The 25,477-nt window shown below is 38.8% G+C and overlaps 1 long non-coding RNA gene across 1 annotated transcript in view; it reads left to right on the top strand.

The window, feature by feature from the left end:
* LOC134760890 (uncharacterized) overlaps positions 1-25,250 on the top strand; it is a 31,675-nt gene extending 6,425 nt beyond the window's left edge. The window contains exons 2-3 of the long non-coding RNA XR_010138945.1: positions 22,817-23,128; positions 24,996-25,250. This is a non-coding gene — a long non-coding RNA (uncharacterized LOC134760890). The remainder of the gene's footprint in view (positions 1-22,816; positions 23,129-24,995) is intronic.
* Positions 25,251-25,477: the final 227 nt, after the last annotated feature.

The following is a 25,477-nucleotide window of genomic DNA, read 5'->3' as shown; positions in this document are numbered from 1 at the left end:
CCCTGTAAGTTTTATATCCAGTTGTTCCTTAAATGAAATTACTGCATCACAACAACAGATAGGAAATTCTAATAAACTACTCATTGAGTTGAATTTATAAACACTTAGGTACTACACTTCAGAACATTATCATATTTGTAAAGCTGACATTCTTTACTCCTTTGTTTACTTGACACATCGAACAAATTCATGTTTGTTAAAGAAGTTTAAAGAAGTATTCGATGCAAAGTTTCTAAGGTACTAAAGTAAATTTAATCATCAATTTATCCTAACAAATTGAATTCTGTCATAGCTAAAAGAATGGGGAAATTCCCGGCTGGGCGCAGTGGCTCACGCCTGTAATCCCAGCACTTGGGGAGGCCGAGGTGGGCGGATCACGAGGTCAGGAGATCGAGACCATCCTGGCCAACACGGTGAAACCCTGTCTCTACTAAAAATACAAAAAAAAAAAAAACAGCTGGGCCTGGTAGCAGGCGCCTGTAGTCCCAGCTACTCAGGAGGCTGAGGCAGGAGAATGGCATGAACCCGGGAGGCGGAGCTTGCAGTGAGCCTAGATCTGGCCACTGCACTCCAGCCTGGGCGACAGTGCAGACTCTGTCTCAAAAAAAAAAAAAAAAAATGGGAAATTCCCTTTCATTTACCAAAGGAAAAATGAGGCTTTTGACAAATTCTAAGACCAGCTAAAGTAGAGCATGGCTTCCTGGTGAAGTTGAAATTTCTGAATAAACAGGTCCCACCTGGGAGATATTTATAGCTTCCAAACCTATGCTGCTCCATATGGTAGCTACTAGCCAAATGTGACTATGGAGCACTAGAAATATTGCTAGGACAAATTGAGGTGTTCTATAAGTGATATGTCTCATTAATAATCTTTATATTTATTGTATGTTAAAATAATAACATCTTGGATATATTGGGATAAATACAACACATTATTAAAATTAATTTTACCCTTTTTAAAACTTTTTAGTATAGCTACTAGAAAATTTAAAATTATATATGTGGATGGCATTATATTTATATTGAATAGAACTGTTCTAATTAATTCCTTATCACATCTGAAAGTCTGTAGTTAAAGTGAAGTATAAGGCAAGGACTAAATACAACCAACAAATATGTTTTATTTGGCCCACACAATTAAAACAATTTGTAATTGATTGGCAGCATTTAAACATTGACAGATTTCACATCAAAATGCAGGCTCTCACCTTCCTTTGAAAAGTCAGATCAAGAAACACTGGACCTACATTTCTGAATGGCAACAGAAGGAGCAATGGCTGAAACTGATTAGTAGCTGTCCTCTTTGAGAAAGACATGAGCTTTGCAGTTCACCCTGGCCTATTCCCCTTTTCTGTCAGGTTCCTGTGGAATTTTGATGTTTGGCTATAGAGAAAGGGGCTTTAAACATGAGTGGAGTGAAGGGGAAAGTGCATTTTTCAGCCTTGTACGGATCTCTGACTGAACTCCAGTTCAACCACGCAAATGGCCCTGTGACTTTGGACAAGGTACTCCATTGATTTCTTCATCAGTAAAATGGGAATGATAATAGCTACATTGTAGAAACTACTAACAATTAAATAAAGTAAAATATATTTGGGAGTTGCCTCACAGTAGTTGTTTAATGAATTATTATTTCTCTCCTTTGGCTTACTCAATATTTTTTGGGGAACTGGGGGTGTTGATGCAGTCAGATATAGCAAGATCCTAAGTGGTTTTTACAATGCCCAGTATCTACAAAAGTGTAGATGCTATTTTCCTAGAGTGCAAGGCAAAGATCTTGGGAGAAAGGAGATCTTTCAACCTTTTTCTTAGGAGCCACACATAATTGAAATGCTCTTATTAACTGAAGATGAATTTTTATTTCTCAATTAGAAATGAAGACTTTGGATGTTTGACATCTATGCAGGTTTATCAAGTCACACCGAACCCCAATAAGGGCAGGTTTGGGATGCCATGGTTCAGCTTTGTTTCACATCCCCAGTAGCACACATAAATTGCACAAGCCAAACTTTTCATACCTGTAGATACTATAATTTACTATGACCAAAAGACAAGGAGAAAAAACACAATGAAAAGGATGCAAAAGATTAGAGAGCCAGGCATCTGATAAGGGATTAATATCCAAAATATATAAGAAACTCAAACAACTCAATAGTAAGAAAACAGATAATCCGATTTTAAAATGGGCCAAGGATCTGAACAGACATTTCTGTAAAAAAGACATGCAATGGCCAAGAGGTATATTAAAAAATGCTCCACATCACTAATCATCAGAGAAATGCAAAATAAAACCACAATGAGATATCACCACACACCTGTTACAGCAGCTATAATCAAAAAGGCAAAAGACAAGTGTTGGAGAGGATGTGGAAAAGAAGGAACTCTTGCACATTGTTGGTGGAAATAGAAACTAGTACAGCCATTATGAAAAACAATATGGAGGTTGCTCCAAAAATTTAAAAAAGAACTATCATGATTTAGCAATCCCATTACTGGGTATACATCCAAAGAATATGAAATCAGTATGTCAAAGAGATAGCTGTGCTCTCATGTTCGTTGCGGCATTATTCACAATAGCTAAGAGGTAAAATCAACCTACATACATACATACTATGTATGCGTTTTTGGCCTTGTATGTATACGTATATGTCATATATGTATATATACATACATACATAGTATGTATACGTATATACATATGTATGTACGTATACATACTATGTATGTGCGTATACATACTGGACGCTTCTTTGGCCTTGTATGTATATGTACATGTCATATATGTATACGTATATGACATATACGTATACATATAGGTAGAATCAACCTAAGAGTCCAGTATGTATATACACATATATACACATATGGGTATATACACATATATATAGACAGAGAGAGAGAGAGAGGAAGAAGAAGAGAAAGAGTGAGAGAGAAGCATATCGGAATGGAATACAATAGTATATACACAAACGATGGAATACTATCCACCCTTTAAAAAGAAGAAACTCCTGTCATTTGGAATAACATGGATGAACTTGGAGGACATTATGGTAAGTGAAATAAACTAGGCATGGAAAGATGAACACTGCATGATCTCATTTATAAGTGGAGTATAAAAAAGTTGAATTCCTAAAAATAGAGAGTAAAATGGTGGTTAGAGGGGCTCAGGGCATGAAGGACTGGGGAGATGTGGGCAAAGGATACAAAATTTCAATTAGATGGGAGAAATAAAGAGATCTATTGTGCAACACGGTGACTATAGTTAATAACAATGTATTATATTCTTGAGAATTGCTAAAATAATAGACTTTTGTAATGTTCTCATTACAAAAAGGATAAATGTGAAGTAATGCACATTAATTAGTTCGACTTAGACATTTCACATATAGTATACATATTTCAAAACAACATGTATACAATAAATATACACAATTTTTGTCAATTTAAAAATAAATTTAAAAAATTAAAGAAACTCAAATGAACTATGGACTATAGTTAATTTTTTAAATGAGAGAGCAAAAACTGATGAAAAAATTTCCTATTTTACAGAAGCTGGGGCACAAACCAGAATGATTTGTTCTGTAGACTTGCCGCTCTTGGCATAAAATTTGTATCTCATTTGAGTACCATCCTGTTCAATAATAGCCGCTGACTGGACTCAAATGCCTGCCCTTCACAGTTCTTACGTCGTGATTCATATACTCACCCAGCTCTTTTTGACTGCCCGCAATTACTTGCGACAAATGATTCTTCAGTGTATTGTCTCCTTTACCTTTTCCAAATGTTTCCATGGTTCACAGATAAGTCATCTGGTGTATATTGTACTGTCTCTCCAACAGTAAATCCAGGCATCGAGGGGCTCCTCCCAAAATTCTATTGTATTCTGCAAGTTGGCTACTCAAACTAAGAATCCTTGTAGAACACACAAATAAATTTCATTTGAATACTTTAGTTAACTATAAGCAAACAGATAAAAACTAGAAGAAAATATAAGTTATTAGTTACCTGTCTCAGATTGGGCAGGACTATCCAAAGTAATGGTAAAAATTCCAAATAATAGGTCAAAATATTTGATGACACAAACATGTTGTAATTTAATTTTTTACAGCTTAAATAGGAATCTGGAAAAAATAAATGAATAAACTGGAAAAATATGTTACAAATATGAGAAAGAATAATTATCTTTCATATGTGATGAACGCATAGATATTGATAATGGAAAAAACTAAAGATCTATTAGAAAAATGAATAGGCCTGGCACGGTGGCTCACGCCTGTAATCTCAGCACTTTGGGAGGCCAAGGTGGGCAGATCACAAGGTCAGGAGTTTGAGACCAGCCTGTCCAATATGGTGAAACCCCGTCTCTACTAAAAAATACAATAATTGGCTGGGCATGGTGGCATGCACTTGTAGTCCCAGCTGCTCAGGAGGCTGAGACAGGAGAATCACTGGAACCTGGGAGGTGGAGGTTGCAGTGAGCCGAGACTGCGTCACTACACTCCAGCTTGGGTGACAGAGTGAGACTCCATCTCAAAAAAAAAAAAAAAAGAAAAGAAAAATGAATAAAGAAAATGAACAATTAATAGAATCAAGGGTAAGAAATGGCTAATAAAGCACTAGAAGTACTCTCAACCTTGCCCGTAACCAAATAATTTTGAATTAAAATAAGAAATATTTTTTTTTACCCATCAGATAGATCAAGTTTTGTCTAAATGTTAATACTCACTTTGGTACAGGATATGGTAAAATGAACAAACTCATTCACTGCTATATTAGTAACTTTCTGGAAAGCAAAGTCTTTAAAAATTTCCAACATCTTTCAACTTTCCTGTAAAACTGAAATTTTTCAAAATAAAAAATTGAAAGATAAAAAGAGGAAAGACTCCTCTTAGCAAAACCAATGCATATTTTCTTTCTTTTCTTTTCTTTTTTTTTTTTTTTTTGAGACGGAGTCTTGCTCTGTCACCAGGCTGGGGTGCAGTGGCACGATCTCGGCTCACTGCAACCTCCGCCTCCCGAGTTCAAGCGATTCTCCTGCCTCAGTCTCCCAAGTAGCTGGGAATACATACAGGCGCACCATCACACCCGGCTAATTTTTGTATTTTTAGTAGAGATGGGGTTTCACCATGTTGGCCAGGATGGTGTCGATTTCTTGACCTCGTGATCTGCCTGCTTCAGCCTCTCGAAATGCTGGGATTACAGGCATCAGCCACCATGCCCGGCCTATATTTTCTTAAGAAAATACTTCGAACATATTGTATGGGAGAAAAGATATCTTACACCTCGCTAGTTATGGCTGAGTCACCCTTAACAAATGACAGATTAACAACAGAACAGCATACATATATAAGTTTTACATGATGCAGAAGTCTTCAAAAATGAAGACCCAAAGAAACAAGGAAACCTGTGCGATTTTGTGCTAAGTTTGATGAAGAAGTGTATAGCTGTGGAGAAATATGATTGCACAAAGCAGGTATGACCTAATGGTGATAAACTAGGGGGAACTTAGAAAGGCCTATTTATTCAGATTCTTCTCTGTGTCCTTGTGTCTTCAGAGATAAAGATGCCCCTCTCCTCCAGGTATAGGCAGGGTACTTCTCCAATGAGAGTTTTACAACCTGCTTCAGAGGAGAAGGATGGCATAAGGTCAGAGTGACCTTCCTGTTTCTGGTGTTTCCTTAAATGCTAGGGTGCCTTATTTGGGGGCAGCATGCTTTGAATCCCGTCTTATATGTCATATATATGTAATTTTAAAAATTATAAATCTAACCATTCTTTTAAAGGGATCTAATTTTTTCTCTAAAGTGGTAATTCTCAAAGTGTGGTCTTTGGACCGCCGGCAAAAGCATCACCAGGAAATATGTTAGAAATGCAAATTCTCGCACTCACCCAGCTTTACTGATCCAGAAATTCTGGGGGTGTGGCCCAGCAATACGTGTTTTCACAAGCCCTCCAGGTGATTCTGATGCACACTGAGGTCTGAGAACCACTGCTGTAAAGTTACAAAAAATACAATGGATAGGATAATGTATTAAATAATTATATGAGAATGCAACCAAACAAAACTAGAGTGTGGGAAATTCTATGCAATCAATTCTCCATTTTCTTCAACAAATAAATGACTTGAGAGAGGAAAAAAAAGAAAAGGAAAATACTAAAGGTTGAAGGAAGCTTAAGAGATATAACAACCAAATAAATGTGTGGGTCTTATTTAATCCTGTTTCAATTTTTTTAAAAAGATGTTTTGAGACAATTAGGAAAAATTAAACATGATTTTAAAGAATTATTATTTGTTTTACTGTGTGTGAACATTATAATATGATTATGACTTTTAAACGGTCCTTTTAAAGTTCTTACCAGTTCAAGATTTTAAGACTAGTTTTCTTAAATTGATTTTTTTAATTTTAAAACTAGTTTTAAAAATAAATGAAGTAAATATAGCAAAATATTAAAAACTATAAAACCTAGGTTATTAAAAATTGGAAGTTGAGTTCTTTCTACTTTTCTGTTCTTTTAAAAATTTTCATAGTAAAAAATAGAAAGAAACAAAAACTTCAGATTGTTTAGCCAATAATTTCAATTTTAGAAATTTACCTTAAGAAAATATTCAGTCTCAGAAAATGTTTTATTTTTATTTTATTTTATTTTATATATTTTAAAGCCTGTAGCACCTGATATTCCCAGATGTTCTCCCATTCAAGTACTAACCAGGCTTAAACTCTGCCTCATCTCCAAGATCAGATGAGATCAAGAGAAAAGATTTACTTATAAAGACCTTTACGGGTCTGACGCAGTGGTTCATGCCTGTAATCCCAGCAATTTGGGAGGCCGAGGAGGGCAGATCACTTGAGATCAGGTGTTCAAGACCAGCCTGGCCAACATGGTGAAACCCTGTCTCTATTAAAAATACAAAAATTAGCCGGCCGTGATGCGCTCCTGTAATCCCAGCTACTCGGGAGGCTGAAGCAGGAGAATCGCTTGAACCCAGGAGGCGGAGGTTGCAGTGAGCCGAGATTGTGCCACCGCACTCCAGCCTGGGCAATAGAGTGAGATTCAATCTCAAAAAAAAAAAGAAAGAAAGAAAGAAAAAACTAAGACCTTTATGACAGCATTACTTATACTAGCAAATAATTGTTAGAACAAACATAAACAGCCAAAAACAGTAGAAAGGTATAATAAATTATGAGACTTTCATGTAATATAAATATAATACAGTATCTTTAGTAACATACTAAAGATGTTTTTTCTTTAAAAAAAGTGAGATACAACAAAACACATACAATATGATTCTTGTTTCGTTAAAGTAAAAAACATATCCAAGAAAAAAAGGAGAGATGGATTTTCAGGGGCCAATTTAAAAAAAAAAATTTTTTTTTTTTTTTATTTTTAAAATTCAGTTTAATTAAAGTGTTTATAAGTAATACATGTTGGTGTTTGGCTAATTCTTTTTCTGCACATAAAAACAAAATCGCTTGAATTTTAAAATTCTATTAAGGTAACTAAACACACTGATTGGTTTTGAAATGTTGAACAAACCTACCATTAATGGAATGATCTCATCCTGACTGGAACACTTTACTGTTGTTATATTTTGTTAGATTCTGTTTGTACATCTTTTCTTTAGAATTTTCACATTGTGGTTTTTATGTTTTTTTTTTTTACTATTATACTTTAGGTTTTATGGTACATGTGCACAATGTGCAGGTTAGTTACATATGTATACATGTGCCATGCTGGTGCGCTGCACCGACCAACTCGTCATCTAGCATTAGGTATATCTCCCAATGCTATCCCTCCCCCCTCCCCCCACCCCACAACAGTCCCCGAAGTGTGATGTTCCCCTTCCTGTGTCCATGTGTTCTCATTGTTCAATTCCCACCTATGAGTGAGAATATGCGGTGTTTGGTTTTTTGTTCTTGCGATAGTTTACTGAGAATGATGATTTCCAATTTCATCCATGTCCCTACAAAGGACATGAACTCATCATTTTTTATGGCTGCATAGTATTCCATGGTGTATATGTGCCACATTTTCTTAATCCAGTCTATCATTTTGGACATTTGGGTTGGTTCCAAGTCTTTGCTATTGTGAATAATGCCGCAATAAACATACGTGTGCATGTGTCTTTATAGCAGCATGATTTATAGTCCTTTGGGCATATACCCAGTAATGGGATGGCTGGGTCAGCTGGTATTTCTAGTTCTAGATCCCTGAGGAATCGCCACACTGACTTCCACAATGGTTGAACTAGTTTACAGTCCCACCAACAGTGTAAAAGTGTTCCTATTTCTCCACATCCTCTCCAGCACCTGTTGTTTCCTGACTTTTTAATGATTGCCATTCTAACTGGTGTGAGATGGTATCTCATTGTGGTTTTGATTTGCATTTCTCTGATGGCCAGTGATGGAGAGCATTTTTTCATGTGTTTTTTGGCTGCATAAATGTCTTCTTTTGAGAAGTGTCTGTTCATGTCCTTTGCCCACTTTTTGATGGGGTTGTTTGTTTTTTTCTTGTAAATTTGTTGGAGTTCATTGTAGATTCTGGATATTAGCCCTTTGTCAGATGAGTAGGTTGCGAAAATTTTCTCCCATTTTGTAGGTTGCCTGTTCACTCTGATGGTAGTTTCCTTTGCTGTGCAGAAGCTCTTTAGTTTAATTAGATTCCATTTGTCAATTCTGGCTTTTGTTGCCATTGCTTTTGGTGTTTTAGACATGAAGTCCTTGCCCATGCCTATGTCCTGAATGGTAATGCCTAGGTTTTCTTCTAGGGTTTTTATGGTTTTAGGTCTAACATTTAAGTCTTTAACCCATCTTGAATTGATTTTTGTATGAGGTGTAAGGAAGGGATCCAGTTTCAGCTTTCTACATAGGGCTAGCCAGTTTTCCCAGCACCATTTATTAAATAGGGAATCCTTTACCCATTTCTTGTTTTTCTCAGGTTTGTCAAAGATCAGATAGTTGTAGATATGTGGCATTATTTCTGACGGCTCTGTTCTGTTCCATTGATCTATATCTCTGTTTTGGTACCAGTACCATGCTGTTTTGGTTACTGTAGCCTTGTAGTATAGTTTGAAGTCAGGTAGTGTGATGCCTCCAGCTTTGTTCTTTTGGCTTAGGATTGACTTGGCGATGTAGGCTCTCTTTTGGTTCCATATGAACTTTGAAGTAGTTTTTTCCAATTCTGTGAAGAAAGTCATTGGTAGCTTGATGGGGATGGCATTGAATCTGTAAATTACCTTGGGAAGGATGGCCATTTTCATGATATTGATTCTTCCTACCCATGAGCATGGAATGTTCTTCCATTTGTTTGTATCCTCTTTTATTTCCTTGAGCAGTGGTTTGTAGTTCTCCTTGAAGAGGTCCTTCACGTCCCTTGTAAGTTGGATTCCTAGGTATTTTATTCTCTTTGAAGCAATTGTGAATGGGAGTTCACTCATGATTTGGCTCTCTGTTTGTCTGTTATTGATGTATAAGAATGCTTGTGATTTTTGTACATTGATTTTGTATCCTGAGACTTTGCTGAAGTTGCTTATCAGCTTAAGGAGATTTTGGGCTGAGACAATGGGGTTTTCTAGATATACAATCATGTCATCTGCAAACAGGGACAATTTGACTTCCTCTTTTCCTAATTGAATACCCTTTATTTCCTTCTCCTGCCTAACTGCCCTGGCCAGAACTTCCAACACTATGTTGAATAGAAATGGTGAGAGAGGGCATCCCTGTCTTGTGCCAGTTTTCAAAGGGAATGCTTCCAGTTTTTGCCCATTCAGTATGATATTGGCTGTGGGTTTGTCATAGATAGCTCTTATTATTTTGAGATACGTCCCATCAATACCTAATTTACTGAGAGTTTTTAGCATGAAGCGTTGTTGAATTTTGTCAAAGGCCTTTTCTGCATCTATTGAGATAATCATGTGGTTTTTGTCATTGGTTCTGTTTATATGCTGGATTACATTTATTGATTTGCGTATATTGAACCAGCCTTGCATCCCAGGGATGAAGCCCACTTGATCATGGTGGATAAGCTTTTTGATGTGCTGCTGGATTCTGTTTGCCAGTATTTTATTGAGGATTTTTGCATCAATGTTCATCAAGGATATTGGTCTAAAATTCTCTTTTTTTGTTGTGTCTCTGCCAGGCTTTGGTATCAGGATGATGCTGGCCTCATAAAATGAGTTAGGGAGGATTCCCTCTTTTTCTATTGATTGGAATAGTTTCAGAAGGAATGGTACCAGCTCCTCCTTGTACCTCTGGTAGAATTCGGCTGTGAACCCATCTGGTCCTGGACTTTTTTTGGTTGGTAAGCTATTGATTATTGCCACAATTTCAGCTCCTGTTATTGGTCTATTCAGAGATTCAACTTCTTCCTGGTTTAGTCTTGGGAGGGTGTATGTGTTGAGGAATTTATCCATTTCTTCTAGATTTTCTAGTTTATTTGCGTAGAGGTGTTTGTAATATTCTCTGATGGTAGTTTGTATTTCTGTAGGATTGGTGGTGATATCCCCTTTATCATTTTTTATTGCATCTATTTGATTCTTCTCTCTTTTTTTCTTTATTAATCTTGCTAGCGGTCTATCAATTTTGTTGATCCTTTCAAAAAACCAGCTCCTGGATTCATTAATTTTTTGAAGGGTTTTTTGTGTCTCTATTTCCTTCAGTTCTGCTCTGATTTTAGTTATTTCTTGCCTTCTGCTAGCTTTAGAATGTGTTTTCTCTTGCTTTTCTAGGTCTTTTAATTGTGATGTTAGGATGTCAATTTTGGATCTTTCCTGCTTTCTCTTGTGGGCATTTAGTGCTATAAATTTCCCTCTACACACTGCTTTGAATGCATCCCAGAGATTCTGGTATGTTGTGTCTTGGTTCTCATTGGTTTCAAAGAACATCTTTATTTCTGCCTTCATTTCGTTATGTACCCAGTAGTCATTCAGGAGCAGGTTGTTCAGTTTCCATGTAGTTGAGCGGTTTTGAGTGAGATTCTTAATCCTGAATTCTAGCTTGATTGCACTGTGATCTGAGAGACAGTTTGTTATAATTTCTGTTCTTTTACATTTATTGAGGAGAGCTTTACTTCCAAGTATGTGGTCAATTTTGGAATAGGTGTGGTGTGGTGCTTTAAAAAATGTATATTCTGTTGATTTGGGGTGGAGAGTTCTGTAGATGTCTATTAGGTCCGCTTGGTGCAGAGCTGAGTTCAATTCCTGGGTATCCTTGTTGACTTTCTGTCTCATTGATCTGTCTAATGTTGACAGTGGGGTGTTAAAGTCTCCCATTATTAATGTGTGGGAGTCTAAGTCTCTTTGTAGGTCACTCAGGACTTGTTTTATGAATCTGGGTGCTCCTGTATTGGGTGCATATATATTTAGGATAGTTAGCTCTTCTTGTTGAATTAATCCCTTTACCATTATGTAATGGCCTTCTTTGTCTCTTTTGATCTTTGTTGGTTTAAAGTCTGTTTTATCAGAGACTAGGATTGCAACCCCTGCCTGTTTTTGTTTTCCATTTGCTTGGTAGATCTTCCTCCATCCTTTTATTTTGAGCCTATGTGTGTCTCTGCACATGAGATGGGTTTCCTGAATACAGCACACTGATGGGTCTTGAGTCTTTATCCAATTTGCCAGTCTGTGTCTTTTAATTGGAGCATTTAGTCCATTTACATTTAAAGTTAATATTGTTATGTGTGAATTTGATCCTGTCATTATGATGTTAGCTGGTTATTTTGCTCGTTAGTTGATGCAGTCTCTTCCTAGTCTCAATGGTCTTTACATTTTGGCATGATTTTGCAGTGGCTGGTACCGGTTGTGCCTTTCCATGTTTAGCGCTTCCTTCAGGAGCTCTTTTAGGGCAGGCCTGGTGGTGACAAAATCTCTCAGCATTTGCTTCTCTGTAAAGTATTTTATTTCTCCTTCACTTATGAAGCTTAGTTTGGCTGGGTATGAAATTCTGGGTTGAAAATTCTTTTCTTTAAGAATGTTGAATATTGGCCCCCACTCTCTTCTGGCTTGTAGGGTTTCTGCCGAGAGATCCGCTGTTAGTCTGATGGGCTTCCCTTTGATGGTAACCCAACCTTTCTCTCTGGCTGCCCTTAACATTTTTTCCTTCATTTCAACTTTGGTGAATCTGACAATTATGTGTCTTGGAGTTGCTCTTCTCGAGGAATATCTTTGTGGCGTTCTCTGTATTTCCTGAATCTGAATGTTGGCCTGCCTTGCTAGATTGGGGAAGTTCTCCTGGATAATATCCTGCAGAGTGTTTTCCAACTTGTTTCCATTCTCTCCGTCACTTTCAGGTACACCAATCAGACGTAGATTTGGTCTTTTCACATAGTCCCACATTTCTTGGAGGCTTTGCTCATTTCTTTTTATTCTTTTTTCTCTAAACTTCCCTTCTCGCTTCATTTCATTCATTTCATCTTCCAGGGCTGACACCCTTTCTTCCATTTGATCGCATCGGCTCCTGAGGCTTCTGCATTCTTCACGTAGTTCTCGAGCCTTGGTTTTCAGCTCCATCAGCTCCTTTAAGCACTTCTCTGTATTGGTTATTCTAGTTATACATTCTTCTAAATTTTTTTCAAAGTTTTCAACTTCTTTGACTTTGGTTTGAATATCCTCTCGTAGCTCGGAGTAATTTGATCGTCTGAAGCCTTCTTCTCTCAGCTTGTCAAAGTCATTCTCTGTCCAGCTTTGTTCCGTTGCTGGTGAGGAACTGCGTTCCTTTGGAGGAGGAGAGGTACTCTGCTTTTTAGAGTTTCCAGTTTTTCTGCTCTGTTTTTTCCCCATCTTTGTGGTTTTATCTACTTTTTGTCTTTGATGATGGTGATGTACAGATGGGTTTTTGGTATGGATGTCCTTTCTGTTAGTTTTCCTTCTAACAGACAGGACCTTCAGCTGCAGGTCTGTTGGAGTACCTGGCCAGCCGTGTGAGGTGTCAGTCTGCCCCTGCTGGGGGTTGCCTCCCAGTTAGGCTGCTCGGGGGTCAGGAGTCAGGGACCCACTTGAGGAGGCAGTCAGCCCGTTCTCAGATCTCCAGCTGCGTGCTGGGAGAACCACTGCTCTCCTCAAAGCTGTCAGACAGGGACATTTAAGTCTGCAGAGGTTACTGCTGTCTTTTTGTTTGTCTGTGCCCTGCCCCCAGAGGTGGAGCCTACAGAGACAGGCAGGCCTCCTTGAGCTGTGGTGGGCTCCACCCAGTTCAAGCTTCCAGGCTGCTTTGTTTACCTAAGCGAGCCTGGGCAATGGCGGGCGCCCCTCCCCCAGCCTCGCTGCCGACTTGCTGTTTGATCTCAGACTGCTGTGCTAGCAATCAGCGAGACTCCGTGGGCGTAGGACCCTCTGAGCCAGGTGCGGGATGTAATCTCCTGGGGCACCGTTTCTGTCGGAAAAACACAGTATTCAGCTGGGAGTGGCCCGATTTTCCAGGTGCCATCTGTCACCCCTGGAAAGGGAACTCCCTGACCCCTTGCGCTTCCCGAGTGAGGCAATGCCTCGCCCCTGCTTAGGCTGGCGCACGGTGCACTCACCCACTGACCTGCGCCCACTGTCTGGCACTCCCTAGTGAGATGAACGCGGTACCTCAGATGGAAATGCAGAAATCTCCCGTCTTCTGCGTCGCTCACGCTGGGAGCTGTAGACCAGAGCTGTTCCTATTCGGCCATCTTGGCTCCTCCTCTCCAAAAATTTTTTTTTTAAAGACTAGAAGGAACTATATGAAAATGTTAAGTGGAGTTGTCTCTTAACATTGGAGTCACAGATCATGTATATCTTCTTCTCTGAAACTTTCCACATTTTCCAAATGATCTATAATGTGTATGCACTCTTCAGTAATATAAAAATATTTTTAATAAAAGCAAAAGAACTGGGTGCAGTGACTTATTTCTGTAATCCCAGCACTTTGGAAGACTGAGGTGGGAGGATTGCTTGAGCCTAGGAGCTCAAGACCAGCCTGAGCAACATAGTGATACCCCTCATCTCTACAAAAAACTTTAAAAAATCAGGGCTGGGCGTGGTGGCTCATGCCTTTAATCCCAGCACTTTGGGAGGCCGAGGCGGGCGGATCATGAGGTCAGGAGTTCCAAGACTAGCCTTACCAACATGGTGAAACCCTGTCTTTACTAAAAATACCAAAAAAAAAAAAAAAGAAAAAGAAAAAAAATTAGCCCGTTTCTTTATAAAGATGAACTTTTTAACATTAGATCTGTTCAAAGTTGCATTTGCCTCAGGAGGCAAAGATGCTTCCTTCTCCAGAAATATTCAAACACAATGAACTACCAGAGGGCAAGGATGCTCCAAAGGGAGTACAAGTGTCAGATGGTGAGTGAGGTAGATGACCTGTTATAGCCCCTTACATCATTTAATATTCAACAAATACTATTGAGTAATGAACAAGACCAAAATCCCTGCTCTTCTGAATTCACAATCTTGTCAGCACCTGAATAGCTACTACAAACCTACTAGATTGCCAAATAGTAGATGCTAATTAAAAAGCCAGGAACCCCCCTTCTTTAGAAGTGAGCAATTTATAAAGTCATTCATATGTTCCTCTACTTCTTAGGAGACTTTCGTATTCATATTTAATCTCCATTATCTGGTATAAAGATCTTTACTAATTGTTGACAAATACATTATCTTGAATAAACTCCATATTCTCTGGTATTTCTTCAGCCCCTAACCTGGCATTTAGTAGTTAATTATGTTGTTAATAGAAAACTGAGTAATGCATAACCACAAACAACAATCACAAACCGAAAACGTATTTACAATTAATTTGGTCCTTTTTTTTACAATAAACATGATCCTGAGACAATGGCATTGATTTCAAGTTAAATATTGCCTGTATTGAAATTGCCAAAAGGAATATCAATCTTTATTTGCTCATATATTCCTTTTTTTAAGGTTAATCATGTGTTCTTAGTAGGAGTCTCCACTGGTTAAACAGGAGATCTTTTAAGTCATAGTATCTACAAACAATAGCATAGAGTTAACCAATTGAATATTAATATTCAAAGAGTAAACAGACCACATACCCGTGGGGAAAAAAAAATCAATGTTTACCATGGATGTATTTGCTAGAATGAGAGGACTTTTTAAAGAAAGTTGATCTTTTTTCACATAACAGTCCAGTGAAGGGATTCAGGTCAGGGGTAGCTCTCCTCTACATGGTCATTCAATGGCTCAGCTGATAACAGCTCTGCCATCTTCAACACACAGCTTCCAAGGTTACCCTGGGCATCACTACTCCAGTCAGCCAGAAAGAGGAAAGGGTATGAGGATCATAGCTGGAAGGTTTTAAGGGCCAGACTTGAAAGTGTTACAAAGCACTTCCCCTCACAGTCCACATCACAAAACCATGTCTAACTTCAAGAGAAACCAGAAAATATAGTCAAGCTCTGGATCCAGGAAGAGAAGACTGTATTTTATAGACTATAGGTTATCACTGACATAGTAGAATTGTAAATGAAACCTTAATTCTCTAAAATATTCTTCTCCCTAGAATATTTGCCAGTGGTTAGCCTCCAAGTTAAATGTGCATACTAGAGAAGACTCTTACAGAACATGGCCTCATAGTCCACAATTTATGAAGGGTTTGTGTTGCGCAAGTTCACTTGTGAGTTTACTAAAATATATTTTCTGATAGAAGAATAATAATAGACCAACTCACTTCATAAGATAAATTATTTATACTACGTAATTTATCTTATGTAGACAAACACTATGAAACCTGCTGAGTTTTGGACACAGTATAGAAGAATGAAATTTCCTCCTCTACTCATGGGGAAAACAAAAAGGTTGACCTTAAAAAGCAAGTATTTTAATTCAACACCTTATTATTTTGTTACTCTCCTTTCCCGAGGTGCCTATCCCTTTCATACTATGCCAAACGTCTCATGCAAGCTTATCCTAGTTTCCATTTCCCAGTCATTACTCTCATCAATGTTGCCATCGTTTTTGTTTGTTTTTTTTTTTAAGGCTAGTCAAGTGAAGCAGTGGGAGTGGAGAAAAAAATGCTGCCATTCTTATCTGAATGCTAAAGTAGAGGATTTGTATTTTTAAAAGTACTTTCACAGATAAGCTTATAATAGTTAACATTTATTGAATATTTATCCTATACCAAAACTATGTTCTCCAAACTTCATTTTGCTCATTTACAAAATGGAGATAATAATGTTAACACTGATCTCATGAAGTTATTGTAAGGATGAAATGAGATAATGCCTGTAAAGTGCCTAGCACCTTGCCTGATGTTAATAAATTTACAAAATAAATGTTAGCTATTATTTTCCTAATTAGTTTATTATTACTCAGTGAGAGGGTGAAAGTGTGAAGAGCTCATTATCATTCAGCTCTGCTCCCTTCTGCCCCAGCAATCTCCTATCCTTCCAACTTACAAAGGAAATGACAGTCACACTTTTTTCAATGTTGACATTGGTTCTCGATGCTAATGTACCTGAAGTGCTTGCTAAAAATGTAAATTCCCAGGCCTCACAGTCAGAATTCCCCATTCAGTCAGAGGTAAGCACTGCTGCCACATTGAACAACACCAGGGGGCATCATTCACATGGTATTGCATATAAATGGTGCTTCCTGAAGTTTTGCAAATTTGTAGTTCTGAAGTTGAAGGCCAGGAAATTATATTTTTAACAAACACACCGGTGATACAGACAATTCTCCTGGGATTGAGACTTTGAGAAAGACTGTTCTAGAGTGACTGTTTAAAGTTCAGGGACCTGAGAAAGAACTTGTTCCACTGGCTAGTTCAGTGTCTAAAAGTAGCTGTAACCAAATATCAACAAAATAACGTTTTAAAAGCCTGATCACAGCTTTGTTATTCAGAACTCTTATCAGTAGCCGAATTCACTGGAACTAGACTTTTATCTGTAATCTCCTTCCAAAGGCTTCACATGGCTCTCCAGACATTATCTCATTAATCCTCAGGACAGATCTATGAGACAGGTGGCAGACTTTTCATTACAGGTAGCTTGAGGCATGAGTAGGGTTCCTGGTCCCAGAAGACCGCATCGGTACCTGGATGGGTCTTTTGCAATCTCCCCAGTCTTCATCTATGAAACACTGAGCTTCTACTTTTTGCTGGGGAAATCTTCACCAGTTCCTACATAAGAAAGATTGTTAAGAAGGTAAATTTCATACATCTGTCGATTCCATTAATTCACACATATTTAATAGCTACTACTCAACAGACCTAATACTTTCTGGACATAGATGGATGTTGAATCATAAATGCACAAGTAAGCAACTATATACTGAGCAAATCTCTGTGGGACCCTAATGGATAAAGAAAACACATTAATTGGGCATTAACTAATGAAGAAACCCACTACTGTCACAAGAAGAGGCTCTTGGCTCGTTCTACAAGACTCCAAGAAGTATATATTTGAGACCAATTGTCAGAAGCTTCAGAGAGACAGATTTTGGTTGGAAATAAAGAAGATCTTAAGAAGAGAGTGATCCAAGTGTTGCCTCTGGAGGAAGAGAATTTTTCTTCTTAGGAGATGTGTAAACATAGGCTAATTGCCACTTCAAAGAGACACTATAGATATTATTCCCTTATGCCAAGAATGTTCTCTTGTTCTTTGCTAAACATCTCATTTCTGCTTTGACTTCAGATTTCAACCTAAATATCACTTCCTCAGAGACATCCTTTCAGATGCTCCACACTAAGAACCCCCCATTTACGTATTGCCTTAGCTCCTGTATACTCTTTCGTAGTGCTTATAACTTTAATTAAATAACTAACTATGAAATTAATAATGGAATGTAAGTTTTTACAGGGCAGAGACCTTGTGAGTTTTTTTTTATCCCACCTGGTGCCCACCAGCGTCTGTCATGTGTTAGATGCTCAATAAATATTTGTTGAGTGAGTGAATGAATGTTGATGGATGATTGGACCAGATGTGGGTTCTCAGAACAAATCCAGCTGAAGATATAAACTTCACCTGCTAAACTGACTTGAAAATTTTAGAGCTAACCATGTTATTGGGGCCTTTCATCCACCTGTTAAAGCATCCACTTTGTTGCAAACTCATTCTCACTTTACCTATTCCTTTGTTACCAAGCAGCTCAGTGTCAAAACTTCAACCATGCTGGTCCATCCTTATGCTGGAAACTGCACAGCAAGGACTAGCATTCATTTCCAACACGCTTGGCTTCTCTGCACCAATTCATTTCATGTTCATCCATGGGCTTTGGCCTACCTATCTCCCTTGTCCATCTGTTTGGACAGCAATGTGTCTGCTTGTGGGTGGTTAGATCCTTGGCAAGGGATAGAGACTCCAAACAATGCAAGAGGTTTACATGGGCAAGCTCCACTGCATAGTCAGAGACATCTGTCTTATGAGGAGGGTCTTCTATCTGAAAGCCCGGGTGACACATGCCCCCTTTATACTTGCTTATACCAATAGACATGTAGATGCCCAAACCAGAAGGAAATCAAAATTCAAAAGGAAAATAAAAAATAAACACAAAACATTCATTTGACAAACATGACTGACAGCCTATTCTGGGCTGGGCAGTGTGGTTAAGATGCTAGGGGTATATGACTTACAAACCAAGAAAGAGCAATGTGTTCAATGTGGCATAGAGGAAGTTATGAGAGCACAGAGAAGGGATGAGGATGGTTGATATACCTAAATAGTCACTGGAAAAACTTAATACATATAAACAGAAAACTGAGTTTTCTGCATGTTGTATTCTATTAGGCAGCAGAGGAGAAAAATGAACTATGAGAGAAAACAGCTGAACCCAGAACCCAAGATGTAGCCATGCCAATCAGTGGCAAGCAGGCAAATGGGCAGGACTTAGTGAGAGCTATGCCAAGGAGATGCAGCCTCTTTCATTGAAGAGAAAAATAAACATTTTCATTCTAGTTATTTGGGATAAAAGAAATGTGGCAACGTGGGTATGAGGAGAGGTGAAGTGCTCTGAGTAGGCATGGCTGCTTCCAAGAATAATGTCAATACCTACACACATTCCCAGATGAGTGCACACACACAACCCCTACATGGCAAAGCAGCACTGTCTGCCATGGGCAATGTTCATAGAATTCTAAGATGGGAATGAGCCAATTAGTATGGCATGTATAATTTTGGCCAAAAAAAAATTGTTATTTCAATGGGGTTTTTGAATGAGCCAGGGGCTTTCAGAATGTGAAATCCTGTGTATAAAATCACACAGCGCTTTTAGAATGACCAAGACAGCAGGGCCCTATGAACTCCACAATGAATTAAATCATAAGGTGGTAAATGAAAATGGGAATGAAGAAAGTTTAAATTAAAAATCATAAAGGAGCAAGAAAAAGGAGAACATTACGATGAAGACTAGAAAAACAGAAGCTGAGATAAAGAGAAAATAATGCCCCGACTTTCATATGCTTTTATTCATCAGAGGGAGACAAGCAACAATTACAATAAATAAGTAAATTAACAAATGAATTGTATAATTTTCAGAAGGTGGTCAAATTGGAGTATGGGGAGGCAATCTTAGGCAGATGGCCAGGGAGTCCCTATCTGTGGAGGCGACGTTTGAGCTGAGATCTGAATGATGAGAGAGCCATGCAAGTACGTAGGGAAAGAGCAGAACAGGCAGAAAGAAGCGAAAGTGCAAAGGCCCTGAGGCAGGAAAATACTTGGTCTGTTCAGAGAACAGCAAGACCAATGTAGCTGGAGCACAGTGAACAAGGAGGATGTGGCAAAAGGCAAAGCTGGAGTGAGGTAGGCAGGGGCCAGGCCACAGAGGGCTGGGCAAGCCATAGAGAGAAGCTTGGATTTTATTACCAGTAAAATGGAAAGCCACTGGAGGATTTTAAGTAAGGGAGTAATGTGATAGGATGTGCATTTTTGAGAGACTATGCTGTCTGTGACGTGAAAAATAAACTGTAGGAAGGCAAGAGTAGAATCAAAGAGACCTATTAGAAATGTATTGCAACAGTCCAGGCAAAGGTTGGTGGACGGTGGTGAGAGATGGTCAGATTTAGAACATATGATGTATAAAGAAATACATTTTATATCCTTAACCACGATGCCACATTTTTTACTTACTTCACATTATTTTATACTCTCTATCATGCTTTTTGGCCTGATCTCCTTAGACTGTGGAAATCATAACTTATTTATAAAATTCTATGTATTATGATTAATTCATTTAGTTAGCATTTATGTGCACCCCAAGTGCTACAGTAGTTCTTAGGTAGACAAAAATTACAAAGCACTTTTTCACAAAATGCATCATCTAATACAACAATCTTATAAGGTAGCTAATGAGGATAATATTAATGCTTTTTTTTTTTTAAACAGAGTCTTGCTCTGACACCCCGGCTGGAGTGCAGCGGCACAATCTCGGCTCACTGCAACCTCCACCTCCTGGGCGCAAGCGATTCTTCTGCCTCAGCCTCCCCAGTAGCTGGGACTACAGGCGTGCGCCACCACACCCAGCTATTTTTTGTGTTTTTAGTTGAGATGGGGTTTTACCATGTTAGCCAGGCTGGTCTTTCACTCCTGACTTCAGGCAATCCACCTGCCTCGGCCTCCCAAAGTGCTGGGATTACAGGCGTGAGCCACCGCACCCAGCCTATTAATGTTTTTTTACAGATAAGAAAAGTGAGGCTCAGAGAGGTTAAACAATTTGCCCAAAGCCATAAGGGTAGTCAGAGGACAAAGCTAGAACAAAGCCAAGGTTCCCTGACCCCTAAATCAATGTCTTTCTACCATACCATGTATCCTGTGTCTTCCCTGCTTTGAGCCCACAGCATTGTACCATAGATAACAAGTGTTTATGCAAAGTAGATGATCAATAACTGTGAAGATGAGGATGACGATGCTATCTCTCTGCCTTCGATGTGTTGATTTGTCTATTTGTGTAGTTAATGTATTTCTCACCATGCCAAAATTTACCTTAGACTTATCCTACGTAGATTTTACCAAGAAATTAAAAGTTATAAAAGACTAGGGCTCAATTTTTTGCATTTGGACAGGTTAGTCAAGATTTAATTAAAAGCTATCTTACTGAGTACCTACCATGTGCCATAAATTTTTACTGGAAGAATGAATAATCTTATGTAGAATTATATAAAATAATAATCTTGTGTAGAATAGTCCTGATAATAATCTTATTTAGAATTATATAAAAGTAAGCTGCTGGCCGGGCGCGGTGGCTCACGCCTGTAATCCCAGCACTTTGGGAGGCTGAGGCAGGTGGATCACGAGGTCAGGAGATCAAGACCATCCTGGCCAACATGGTAAAACCCTGTCTTTACTAGAATACAAAAAATTAGCCGGGCGTGGTGGTGCACACCTGTGGTCCCAGCTACTCTGGAGGCTGAGGCAGGGGAATCACCTGAACCTGGGAAGCAGAGGTTACAGTGAGCTGAGATCACGCCATTGCACTCCAGCCTGGGGACAGAGCAAGACTCTGTCTCAAAAAAAAAAAAAAAAAAAGTAAGTTGCTATTATCACAATCCAGTTGGAGAAAAAAGGTCTTATTTTATGAGACCATAAAATAATATGTAATAAGTGCAGCACTCTGGCATAGTGGTTAAGAGCACAATATGCATTCACCTTTTTAAGGTTCAGGGGATAGAAGTGAAGAAGACAAAATGATTCCTGCTGTCATGAAGCTTCTACTCTGGCCTTCTCTCATAACTGTGACTCTTACCTTAAAAGCCTTGGACACTTCCTAAGGTTCTCCATAACTAATAATAACTGCTATCACTTACAGTATGCTTACTAAGATTAGTGTGTTTGATCCTCTCAACAACCCTATGAAGAAGGTAGCATTACTGTCAACCCCATTTTCCAGCTAAGAAAACTAAGGCACAGAGAAGATCACACAGCTAATAAGTAGTAGAACTGGCTTTGTACCCAGGCAGTCTGTCTACAAAGCTCACATGCTTAGCCAATATGTGGGAGGATATCCAGGTCTTGTGGGACATAAAGCTTATATAATTCTAGAAGCTCTCTTTGAGAAAAAAGAATACAACACTACAAACACAAAATTAGGTACAGGGCCTTGGAAGGGGCCCATGAAAGATTTACATTTTATAAGATTCACAGTAAATCTGCCTTTAGCTTCACGGTAAACCCATCTGTGCCTCTATGCAATACCCTAAGCATGAGCTCTGTTGTTATAATAAAGACTGCCCTAACCCAAATACCTAGAAGATGGCTGAGTGAAGACAGCATGAACATAAGCATTATCATTTTCCAAATGTGAAACTGTAGATAGGACTTTCTGGTGCTCCACGCCAAGTCAGTGAGCATTCATAAAGCACCAGCTGTATGCTAAGCATTATGCTAATATGCTAACCTGCAGAAATTACAAAAGCCTATAATCCCAGCATCCTGGCAGGCCGAGGCCGGTGGATCACCTGAGGTCAGGAGCTCGAGACCAGCCTGACTAATATGGTGAAACCTCATCTCTACTAAAAATAGAAAAAAAAAAAATTAGCCGGGTGTGCTGGCGTGCACCTGTAGTGCCAGCTACTCAGGAGGCTAATACAGGAGAATCGCTTAACCCAGGAGGCAGAGGTTGCCGTGAGCCAAGATTGCACCACTGCACTCCAGCCTGGGTGACAGAGCGAGACTCCATCTCAAAAAATATATATATATACATATCTGTAGATATACTCTCAAAGAGCTAGTTTATGTATCCAGCACTATATAAATGCAAAATGAGACTAATACAACAGTAGCTGCCCTTGAGAAATTGAAATAACAAATAAGCCCTTAATGTTTATTATGTAAATGGAATTCCTATAAGCGGATTATAATTTGTGAGTTAGATACTAATATTACCATCATCCTTATTTTACAGATGGAGAAACAGATCAAGCAGTGGAAAAGCTTGGATCTGAATTCAGATGCACTCATTCTCAAGCCATATTCTTAACCACTCTGCTACTCTTCTCCAATTGTTTTGAAAACATGAAACAATTGGAGATCTGAAGCTTCAAAACTCCTACCAAGCAACATCTCCTTCATGAAGCCTTCCGTGCCCACCCCAGATGGGTCAGGTTTCTCTCCACATAGCTTTCCACATTCTCCTCTCTCATAGCTGTGTTAATAAGTCCCTGTTGCCTCCTTTCTTAGACCATAGGCTTCTTGAAGGCTATGTCCCAAGAACCTGGTAGGTAACCAACAAATATGTGAGAAATCAATGAATAAATGAGCAACACATATTAGGGTATGGTTAAGTGGTCTGTTGGTTCTATGGTAAATAATTTACCTGCTGCAGGTTTTAAGTGAGACTTGAGCATGAAAGTAAGATTAGAAAAGTGGAAGGGAAAGGAAAATATTTCAGGGGATGGAAACAGCCTGAGCACAAGAGCAGCAATGGGAACGATCGTGCCATGAGAAATGCATTTGTTTCCCACTGCTTCTGTAATGAACTACCACCAAATGAGTGGTTTAAAACAACACATATTTAGTCTCTGATAGCTCTGGAGGTTAGAAGTCTAAAATCAAAGTATCAGCAGGACTGTGTTCATTCTGCAGACTTCAGTGGATAATCTGTTTCCTCACCTCTTTCAGCTTCTGAGGCCACTCGCATACCCAGACTTGCGGCCCCTTCCCCCCATCACTCCAACTCCTTGCTTCCGTAGTCTCATCTTCTACGACTGCCTCTGACTCTCCAGCCTCCCTCTTAAAAGGACTCTTGTTATTATTACTATTGGGCCCACTCAGACAACCTAAGATAACCTTACCGTCTCAGGATCCTTAACCACATCCTCAAAGTTCCTTTTCCTATGTTAGGCGATGTATTCACAGGTTCCCTAGGTTCTGGGGATTAAGACGTAGACATCTTTGGAAGGCCATTATTCAGCCAACCACAAAAGGGAACAGTAAAAGCACAGTGCAGGCTCGGCAAAGGTTCTGTCTCTGTGAGGCCACAGGGTAAATGGATAGAACGTGGGCCAGGCTTCTTTCCAGGCTTAAGCGTCTGGACCTGTTCTAATAGACAACAGAGAGCACCATAGAGTGTTAAGAAGGATCAAGTCACTAAGAAAATGATGTTTTTAAAAGATTTATTTGGCAACTGTGTTGTTACTTGCTTCAATTGAAGCCATCTTTTTTCAACATGGTAATAATAACTGATTGCATATAGGGTTTTATTTTTATAAAAGTGTCACATATAAACCTATCTAGGAGGTATTATTATCTCTATTTTAAAGATGAGGAAACTGAGCTCAGAGCAGTTGAGTGACTTTTTACAGAAGATTTTATATACATACCCTACACTTGACAGAACAGAGCTAGATAATTTGAGGAGGCAGTGTTGTGCCTGCGGTAAGTTTCTGCTTACCCCTGTAAGTACAAAAGGCTTTGGAAACTGACCAGAGTCCAAATATTAATTCTGCCCTTTACTCACTATGTGACTTTGACCAAGTTATATCACTTCTCTAAATTTCATTTCCCTTATCTATAAAATGTGACTAATAATAGTGCCTGCCTCACAGGTTTTATGAGGATTAAATAAGATAATGCTAGTAAAGAAAGTACTTGGCATAGAGCAATCAATAAACAGTAGCTACTATTATTATAAATACCACCTCCTTTCTATAACATCTCTCTCAGATGAGACCATCTAAGATCATACTTTAGATCAGCTTATATTTCAACACAGGAAGATTCAAAACTGAATTTAAAAGAAGCTACTGAAGATAGGTTTCACAGTACCATCTAATACATGAGCTTTCTAGTTCCTCTCAATTAAAAAAAAGTAAATGTCTTCATAATATGTATTAGACAATGCCCTAAAGGTATGTTAATAATTTAAATTCCAACCTTCTGTTGTTTTCAATGTAATATTCTGTAAACCATAGTTATTCTTCAATCAAGGTCTGATTTTGTTTGGATGGGTTACATTGTGAAAGACCAAATAAGGTACATAGAGTTTTGCGGTCAACCTGCATGAATTGGTTTGTAAACTTCAGTGGACAAGCAAGCACTTGCCAAGTGGTCTGAATTAACCTTTACTTTGTGCCCATCTCTAGGAGGAATGAATGAACACCAGTAGTCTGCTGGCCTGCCTGGTCTGCCTGGTGTCTGGCATCCAGAGACTTTTCCTGGCTGACCTTTTGGAGAATGTCCAACACTGAGAAAATGGAATCCAAAAGAAGACACAGAACCAGGCTCCATGTTTTCAGAGACTGCACCACATTGGTCATTGGAGTTAAATGTGTTCATATCCATCGGCTCGGCGCTCTGTCATGCAAAATATTAAAATGAAATGCTAGGAGAACAGTTTGAAGCAATCCTTCCTGTTCTTGAAAATCACCTTTAGCTGCTGAGAACGCTGGTAATCCCTTTGTAGCTTACTGGGGGCACATTTATCAGTGAGGCAGCTAAACCAATTGTAGCTGCATTCACAGGTGACCGTGTTGTCTGCCTGCCTTCCCAGAGATACAAGAAACAAAACCAAACTGATAGAAAGGATCTGGCACTGCAAATTCACCCAGGAGAGGAGCCCAGGCCA

The sequence above is a fragment of the Pongo abelii genome, chromosome 1 (genome assembly GCF_028885655.2).
Source record: "Pongo abelii isolate AG06213 chromosome 1, NHGRI_mPonAbe1-v2.0_pri, whole genome shotgun sequence".
In the NCBI taxonomy this organism is placed as follows: domain Eukaryota; kingdom Metazoa; phylum Chordata; class Mammalia; order Primates; family Hominidae; genus Pongo; species Pongo abelii.
The sequence above is the reverse complement of the archived record's forward strand: the minus strand, read 5'-3'. Positions and strand labels throughout refer to the sequence as shown.